This window comes from Octopus sinensis, linkage group LG3 (assembly GCF_006345805.1).
Source record: "Octopus sinensis linkage group LG3, ASM634580v1, whole genome shotgun sequence".
NCBI classification, from domain to species: Eukaryota; Metazoa; Mollusca; class Cephalopoda; order Octopoda; family Octopodidae; genus Octopus; species Octopus sinensis.
In genome coordinates, this window is record NC_042999.1 from 77,506,959 (window position 1) to 77,517,066 (window position 10,108).

Here is a 10,108-nt window from a genome sequence, read left to right on the forward strand (position 1 = left end):
AGCTTCTCTCTTTGCATCCTCATTTAACGCAAGTGAACCATCCTCCATGCGAACACATTTCTCTCCTACCACATCTCGATTTTCTCTCACACACTGTCTTGCAACACGAAATACCTCAAGTCTTTCATCCTCACGGCGCAGGACATTGGCAAATTTTCTTTTATCTGCTTCCCCTCTGGCTAGATAGACCTGTCTCCTAGCTTCCCTTCTGGCAGTCTGATACATTTCCCTGCTACCACCGTTCTTCCAGGCCTTCCAAGCCTGTTTCTTTTGTCTAATAGCCCTATCAACAATATTGTTCCACCACCATGTTATTTTGGGTCTTAAGGGGACTTTGCACCAGCCACAGATCTGGTCAGCGGCTTTCAGCAGGTTGTCCCTCAGAAACGTCCAGTTGTCTTCTACCCCATGTGTAGCTATACCCCCTTCCACTTCGTCAAAGGCTTCAAGTAACATATCTCTAAATCTCTGTCCATTCGCAGGGTCTTTAAGCTTCCAGACCCTTCTTCTCCATGTTGGTCGTCTTCTAGTCGACCTCTTAGTCCTGATCCTAAAGTCACTAACTACCAGTCTATGTTGTGGGGTGCATTCTTCGCCCGGGAAGGTTTTGGCATTTATAAGCAGCCATCTTCCCTTTTTCTGGCGAGGATGTAGTCGATTTGGCTAGCATGCCGGCCCGATCGGTAGGTGACCAGGTGGCTTGTTGGTTTCCTGAAGTTAGTGTTGCAGATCATAAGACTATTCGCATCGCAGAACTCCAGCAGCCTGGTTCCCTCCTCGTTGCGGGAACCATAACCGTAGCCTCCATGCACGCCATGGAAGCCCCCAGCATGTCGTCCAACATGCCCATTGAAATCACCAGCCACAAAGAGAAGGTCCCTGTCGTTCGTCAATGAGGTGGTCTGCAGTAGGGTGTCATAGAAACTGTCTTTCTGTCCATCGGGTAACCCTGGCTGAGGGGCATAGGCCGATATAATGGTTGCTAATCTATGATGAAGCACTATTCTAATCTTAAGTATTCTGTCACTTACTCTGATTACCTCAATTACTCTATCTATCCATTTCTCAGCGATAAGTATACCCACGCCACCAACCCCGTCAGTGTTCCCTGCCCAGAAAATCTTGTACCTGTGTTCCTTGCCTGTGAGGAACCTAGCAGATCCTCCTCTCCACCTTATTTCTTGCATACAACATACGTCAACACGTCTCCGTTCAAGCATCTCGACTATCTCGCCAGACCTACCTTTCAGTGTGCCAGCGTTGAGGGTGCCCACCCTGAGGGGGTGGAAGGAATTGACCCGAGAGGCCCAGGGACGGGGAGCAGTGCCGTCATGTACCTGAAAAGAAGAAGAAAACTCGCATTTGGCAGAATTCATAAGCAAAGCAATGAACTTAAGTTCAACCTGTTACACTGCACTAACATGTTTTTGCGCCGTATGGTCACCACCATATATAGAAGGGGTGGTATTGGTTTAAGGCCTTTAGGTGTTCATGGAAGAAAAGCAAAGGAAGGCAAGGTGAGATAAGGACTTCCGGTACTGGTGGTGGGGGCGGGAGGGCGGGCGCACTGCGCACTGGGAGAAGACGAGATTTAGGCGGCAGTAAGAAAGGCAAGATTTGAGATGGAAAGGTTTGCGGTCGTGTGCATAATTTTCTATGAGTGTAAGTTGGGAAAGATGGGTTAGAGAATTAAGCGACAGAGAGACCAGATTTGAGACGAGATGTTTTTTTGCGGTCGTGTGAATAAGTTTTTGTGAGCGAAAGTTTATATGCTTCAGCTAGCATTTGAGACGAAGGATAACGTTAATATATGGGGGACACAATAATAAGGCTTGATGGTGATAATAATACTTGCAAAAACAATGAAAGAGGGACAGGTCGTGAACTTAAATATGACTTAGCTGATATTATTCATCGTCCTGCGGTTCGAAGTTCGTGTGTTTATAGCCAGGAGGAAAGCAGTATAAGGGCGGTCAAGCCTCGTGCGTAGGGTTTTATAGGGGAGGGGGAGCGGAGGTGTGGGTAGAAGCCTGTGGCAGCGAGTGAAAGTGAATATATATATATATATAGAGAGAGAGAGACAGCGATGTGCGTAGGGTTCTCTCTCTCTCTATATATTATATATTTCACTTTCACTCGCTGCCACAGGCTTCTACCCACACCTCCGCTCCCCCTCCCCCATATATATATGTATATATATATACATATATATGACAGGCTTCTTTCAGTTTCTGTCTACCAAATCCACTCGCAAGGCTTTGGTTGGCCCGAGGCTATAGTAGAAGACACTTGCCCAAGGTGCCACTGAACCCAGAACCATGTGGTTAGTAAGCAAGCTACTTACCACACAGCCACTCCTACGCCTAATGTTTGCAGAAAATAAAGAAATAACAGTAATAACACTAATAACGTTTAATAAATGTTGCTTACTGCAAGTTATGGAGGACTCTTTTATGACTTCATTGCTTTCAGGTTTAGCTTAAGGTATTTTCGCGCCCAACATCACAAAATGCGTCTGAATAAACATTGCGGACAGCAAATAGAGACTCGGACATTGTTTAGAATATATTTTTCATTTTTAACCTCGTATATAGTACGCAGTAGGGATTTTGACCTTTAAATTTTTGGAAAAAAATGCAGATTATACTCGAGGATTTATGGTATGTCAGTTTATTTTGTTTTGATGTAATTGATGGTTGCCACTTTTCTATATAAAATTATAGAATCCTGTTGGTTCAGCTTATTTCCATATGCACTAAATTAAAATACAATTAAATTGTTTGTTAATCTATTTTACTTACCTTGTGAGAGTCTGCAGTGAGTGATCCACTTCATTCAATGTTTGTGTTGTCATGCATGGAGTCTTTCTTTTACAAATCTTGTCAAAAGTTTGTTGGTTTTTGTTTCCATTTCTCTATAATTCTGGTAGGAGTATTTTGTTTTTAGTGTTACAGAGTAACATCTTTAATTGCTTACTTTCTTTTTCAATTGTTTATTTAACTGATTTAAGAACTTTGTTCTTTGGCTCAAGAAATTTTCAGTTACTGAGCATATTTCATTGAACATCATTGGCCTTCATTATTGGGAGATGTTTAATGCACATAACTTACATTATGCCATTGTTCCCTGCACACAGAGGGTTTCAGGCCAGTTTATCTCTTTCTCACTTAATATCCATTGAGTTTTGTAGAAATTCAGGTACCTATGCTTTATTATTGGGTACTGGGCTATGTGTTCTGGATTATTCATTTATAATTCTAAAATGTAAGAAAGTTTCTTGAAATCACATTTACATTGTGGATGATTGACCCATAGTGTAACAGAGATCTAGTAAATTGCTATTGTTTAGCCCCAGCTTATCTGATAAAAAAAATTCATCTGAAAATGAAACATTTTCACTAAAAAAGTCATTAGGGTAGGGGATAAGCCCTTCAAGGTAATGTCTTTGCATGGCTGTTATCCAATGACTGAAACAAGTAAAAGATAAAATTCACTAATATTTATGTCAATTATGCTGTGATATGTCTCTGAGCAAATATTTTACTTTCCCACAAGTTGAACCAATAAAAAAACGAAAAAAAAACTAATGTACTTATCTCTGAGTGTGTGATCTTGAGATTAAGTTGTTACAACAACTATGCTGTGAATGTTCCTAGGTTTGGAGTCCAAATTCATTCCTTTCTTTTGTAACTTGAATCTAACAATTTTTTTTTCTAACTCATTCTATTTGTTTGGTTTGAAACAGTGAAGTTTCTAAATCTATTGGTTTGAAATTATAAGTCTTTCACAATCACATTTTCAAATTAAACTGTTATAACATATAATCTATGTATCTATGTATATAATATATTTTCTTACATGTGGTATATCTGTGTATTTAATTTAGGTTTGTATTTTACTATTAGTATTTAGAATTCTATATTAAACTGTAGTGTTTTTCTATCCAGTTATATTCTGTGTACTGTATTATGAGTTGCAATGGCTCTTCATGGTAAATGTATGGTCAAATTATGAATGTTGTGCCTATTTGTGTGAGCATGTTTACATTTATATGTATGAAATACATGTATTTGAATATTTATATGATTTAAAGCAAAAAGGAAAAACGTTACAATTATGCAGAAATTCAATAAAATTTATTTATTATCATTGTATATACATATGTAAAAATCAAAAACAACAACAAAACAATTATCAACTAAAAGATTTGTTGTTTGAAACCAACCTGTCTTCAGTTGATCATTTTCACTGCTAAGCGATGTTCAAAGATATTCAAGTGCTCTATGAATGAAGACTGCTTGCTTTGTATTTTGAAATTTTAGAATCAAGTCTTAGACTTCATATTTTTACTTTTTCTTTCTTTAAGAATTAACTTGAAATGCCAACTGATGGATTAATATAACCCTTTTTTTAAATCAATAAATAAATTTATTATTTTATAAATAGCAAATATATATTTTATTGTACTGTCTTTCCAACACAACATTTCATTCACAGTTGTGTGGTCTTCTCTACCTAATCTATTGCTACAACTTCTATTCTTTGAACTGGTTAGTTGCATACCACCTCTACGCACCCATCCAACACCTGCCTTTTTGTTTCTTATCAGCCCTATTATGTTTCATCTCCTAGAACCTGCACTTATTGCTATACTTTCACTGAGCATCAGACTTCTGGAATTCACTACCCAACTACATTTTTTGTTCTTGCTTCCATATCTGGAACTGCTGTAGCTGTACACACAAATATCCTAGACCATATCCAAACTCACTCATAGACACACTCCACCCTCTGCCTCATATGTGAGCTGTCTCTTTTCATAGTCTTGTCTACTGTTAGAATAATGGCCCCTGCACCTAGTTGGGCCCCTCCACTCGGATTTCTAGCCCATCAATTTTCTTCCTATCAACACCCTCATTGTGTCCAACTCCACACAGACCTCACACTAACCACTATGTCCATAGTCCTTCCTTCCCAGAATGTTATCTCTCTGGAATTCTTCCTACACATGTCATTCCCACAAGTGTTGATTTGCAATGGTTCAAGAGAAACATTAATAGCATCAGTCTCACCGGTCTTAAAGGCCATAGGCATTGTGCCCACTCCAGACTCAACAAATGTAATTAAAAAAAAAACAAATTAACTTACAGATGTTCAAGCTAAATATCATCTGTAGTGATAGTCAAGGTCATGGACATTTCCCCTTGCTACAGAATTAACCCACAAAATATGAATAAAAAGAAATTAAGCATTATAGAAACAAAAAGCTGTCTGTTAAAGATGCTCACTTGCTAGTAAACTGATGTCTGGCTCTAAGTTTAGTTTTGAAGACAAAACTACAAAGTGAAGAGTTGTAAGAATTTTCTCAATGCAGTATTCACGTGTTCAAAAATCATCAAGCATTCAGTAAGCAGTGGCCACTTAAAAGTATCATATAACCTTATTACCTGGTTATCCAAGTTGAATAAATTACAGTTTGAGTGGAAAGTATTGTTGTCATCATCACTTTTAATGTCCACTTTTCCATGTTTACATGAGTCAATCAGAGTTTGTTGAGGCAGATTTTCTATAGTTGGATGACCTTCCTGTCACCAACACTCAACTCACCTGTTTCCAAGCAAGGTAATATTTCGCCATGGTCTCAGACATGTTCTCGCAGCATATTGGAAATGAATGATACTGCTTATATGAGAGTGACTCTCATTTACAATTATGTGATATCAAGACAAGAAGACACAAACATACATATATGATGAGCTTCTTTCTATCTACCAAATCCATTCATAAGGCTTTGGTTGACCTAAGGCTATTGTAGAAGATACTTGCTCAAGGTGTGATACAGTAGAACTGAGTCCAAAACCATGTGACTGAGAAGCAAACTTCTTAATCACATAGTCACATGACAGTTGAAAGACATTTGAAATGAAACTGGGAGTTGATCTCTTGAGGGGAAAAGGAAAATTAATCCTTTAGATAAACCATTTGTAAGTATCTGGTTTGATATGCTTAGGAAATCACACCTAGCATAATGTTTCACTTATTGCAGAGAATTTAGTTAAACAGAGGTACTGTCTTCACTAATAAAATACCATACCATTCCCAATGTATATAAAAACAGCATGAATGAATAACTGAAACTGCATCTGCCTTAAGCCAGCTGAAAGATATTCTAGCCTATCAAGGAATGTGGCCCTGAATAATGATTGTGAACTATCAAAAGAGAGCTAAGTTAATAAAAGAATTTAGAACTAACAATAGGAATTGTGTATTTACTTCAGGAATCATCAAACCAAAGTGTAGCTCCAAACCTATGTATACTATGATGTGAGAGTGGCTGTTGGTTAAGTATCAAGTACTCTTAGTTTTTCTGGTGATTCTTCATTATTACCCCTCATTGCAATTAACTTTCTTCATTAGCCCTATAGACAAGACAAAATGTAGAATGAAACATCATTCCAATTTATACTAAACAGAGAATTCATAGAAAATTTATGGATAATGACCTTATATTAGAATTTTCAGAGAAAATCAAATTGTTGTTTTGCCATTGAGAATGTGATGCACATGATCATGAAATGTGTGAATCAAGGCAAAATCATGGAGGGGATGAGTAAACATTAATAAGGTCATTGCAAAGATTGTTGAGAAAAAAAATTATTAGAACGAATATATTGTTTGAGAACTGTAAATTAAATTAGAAGAAATAACTGAGATTGTGTAGTCATTCAAATTCATGATTTTTTCCCCAACACAATTTGGAATGAGAGGTCATAATGAAAAGGCACTGTTCTTTTTAGATATTATATAAGTCATCTCTGCTACGGATATGAATTACTTCCAGCATTGAATTTCCCTGTTACTAGTGCATTCTTACTGTATATCTGATATTCTTATTTGGCCATATATAGTCAGAAAAAGATTACAAAATCTCCTCTTCTATTGGCTTAAACCCTTAGCAAATAGTTGGAGGAGTACATCAAGCTGTACCTTCAGTATTTCAATGGGAGAGAATTTGTTATATTCCTCTGCTATTTTAAAATACAATTAAGTAGTTATGAATTGTTGTATGTTATACTTTCGCAAAACCTAAAATGAATTACAAGTGAAATTTCGGAATCATCATCATCATTGTTTAACATCCGCTTTCCATGCTGGCATGGGTTGGACGGTTTGACTGAGGATTGGCAAGCCAGATGGCTGCACCAGGCTCCAATCTGATCTGGCAGAGTTTCTGGATGCTCTTCCTAACGCCAATTTCAGTAAATAGTTTAATCTTGTAATTTTTTTCAGACTAAACTAACAATGTACATGAGGTAAGGAATAGTAGGTTTGAGAGGAAATTACATGATTAAAGGAAAAGGCAGTTTAAAGTTAGAGAATGTTATGGTACATATAATATTATTGCTCCAAATTCATGGGAATCTCATACTTTTTTATTAAGATCAATTGCCTCAAAGCTTACAGGAGATATCAACTGAAAGCTTTCAGAGTTTATTCTATTTACATATAGTAAACATGCACAAATGAACTCATCCCAAAATATTCGATTGGTCAATTGTGCCTGCAAATGATGACATCTGAGGAAGCAAATGGACTATAGGATTATTATAATTACATACTTCCATATATTACGGTATATATTACATAACATTGTATGAAATGTATAACATGTACGAGATATGGAATAAAAATATAGTGTTTATGGAAACAAATTGTAATGTCAATTTGACTTCTCCTTTCCTCATTTAAATTATTACTTTTATTATTCACTCTGTGGGGCTTATGTTAAGCCTACTGGCTCTTAACTTGGAGCTGTGTAGTGATTCCCTTTATATCAATTAAAATTCAACACATCTTTTGATTTTGGAACACTAAGATAGCCAGGATAATGCATGATGTACTAATGAGGCAATAGCTAGGGTTATAAGTACCCCCTTAATCTGTGTGTATGTATCACCATCATCATTTAACATCTTCCATGCTAGCATGGGCTGCCCAGTTTGACAGGATCCATCAAGTTGTAGGACTATGTTGAGTTCCAATGCCTGTTTTGACATAGTTTCAACTGCTTGAATGCCCTACCTGAGGCCAACCACTTTATGGAGTATACTGGCTGCTTTTTACATGGCACACACACATACATGCACAGACACACACATACAAGCACAAACACACACACATATATAGTCTGTGCTGTAAATGCATGTGTGTGTATTTTGATAGCTGGAAAGAAAGATAAAAATACTATAAGTAGAAATGTTTTGGAGGAAAATTACCCTTTTTAAAAGGACTATTTTTGTTAATTTTTTTACAGTTATTTTCTTTTCTAGCAAAATTTATAACAAACATTAGAAGTAATAAAATAAAAGTTTATGGAAATTATAATTCAGAAATTCTACAGAAAATATATTTTTTTCAAAGATCTAAAAAGTATTCCATAATGGAGAGAACATGGCTTGGGTAACAATTTCTGCAAGAGAGGACACATGACTTCTTTGTTTTATTTTTTCTGGGGTAAGATTTTCAGAAAGTGCGTCAACTATACGCAACAAATAACAGATGGATGTAAAATGCACAATCAAAAGCTTGCAGTAGATTTATGCTTAAAAACGTAATAACTGTCACAGTTCAGTGAGATACCTAATTCTCCATTTCATTTCAAATAAAAATTAGATTTGCTGCAAACTACAAAATGTTTACAATTAAAGGTTTAAAAAACAGAAGAGGCAAAAGAAAAAGAAAGAAAATGAAAGAAAAGAAAAGAAAAGGAAAAATTGCAAAATCTGTTTATAATTGCATCAAAACTACAAAAAGATCTAAAATATTCATATTTTAATTGAGCGATGTAATATAGGAAAGCTGAAAGACATAATATGTACAGAAATATAGGATTTAGTGACAAATCAATACACATGTCAACTATAATTGATAGTTACTAAAATAGTTTTCATTATATTTTTTACATGGAAAAGGCTTTTTGCCTTTAGTAGAAAGTATAGTTTGTACATCGAAATACAATAAAATTTTCAATAAAAGAATGTAACAGTAATACATAAAATTATATATGTATATGCACATTCAGACACAAAAAAGAATGCATATACACACACACACACATGAACATTTATATACACAAAAACACAAGCGCAAGCTTGGCTATGTAATCACAAAGTTCAATTTGCAACTACACAGCTTCAGGCTCGGTCCTATTGTATTGCACCTTCTACTATAGCCCTGGGTTAGCCTTGTGGTAGAGAGAAACTGAACCGAAGCTCATCATATGTGCATGTGTGTATATGTGGATATATGTGTGTGTGTATGTATATATATATGTATGTATGTATGTATGTATGTATGTACACACACACACAAGAAGTCCATAAGCAAGCACTGAAATATTCAGGCTGAGTACTCCCAATGCCAGTATATCCTGCTGGCAGTATAGACTGCAAGCATTCAATGAACGATATAATATACATGCACAAATGACAAATGAACACACATACCCACACATATTAATATACATGCACACACAATTTTTAGTACAAGCTGTATTTTCATAAGTTGCTACTCTGAGTTTTGTGATGCTAATTTTGTAAGGTAATGAAGCAAGTTGCTAGAACAAAATGTCATATTCATGATATAGTGATAATTACACAAAAGAATGAATATATCAATTAATACTCTCTCTCTCTTTTACTTGTTTCAGTGATTTGACTGCGGCCATGCTGGAGCACAACCTTTAGTCGAGCAAATCGACCCTAGGATTTATTCTTTGTAAGCCTAGTACTTATTCTAACGGCCTCTTTTGTCGAACTGCTAAGTTATAAGGACATAAACACACCAGCATCGGTTGTCAAGCAATGTTGGGGGGGACGAACACAAACACACAGAGACATATATATATATATATATATATATATATATATATATATATATAATATATATATATATATATATATATATATATATATACATATATACATATATTTGACAGGCTTCTTTTAGTTTCTGTCTACCAAATCTACTCACAAGGCTTTGGTTGGCCTGAGGCTATAGTAGAAGACACTTGCCCAAAGTGCCACGCAGTGGGACTGAACCCGGAACC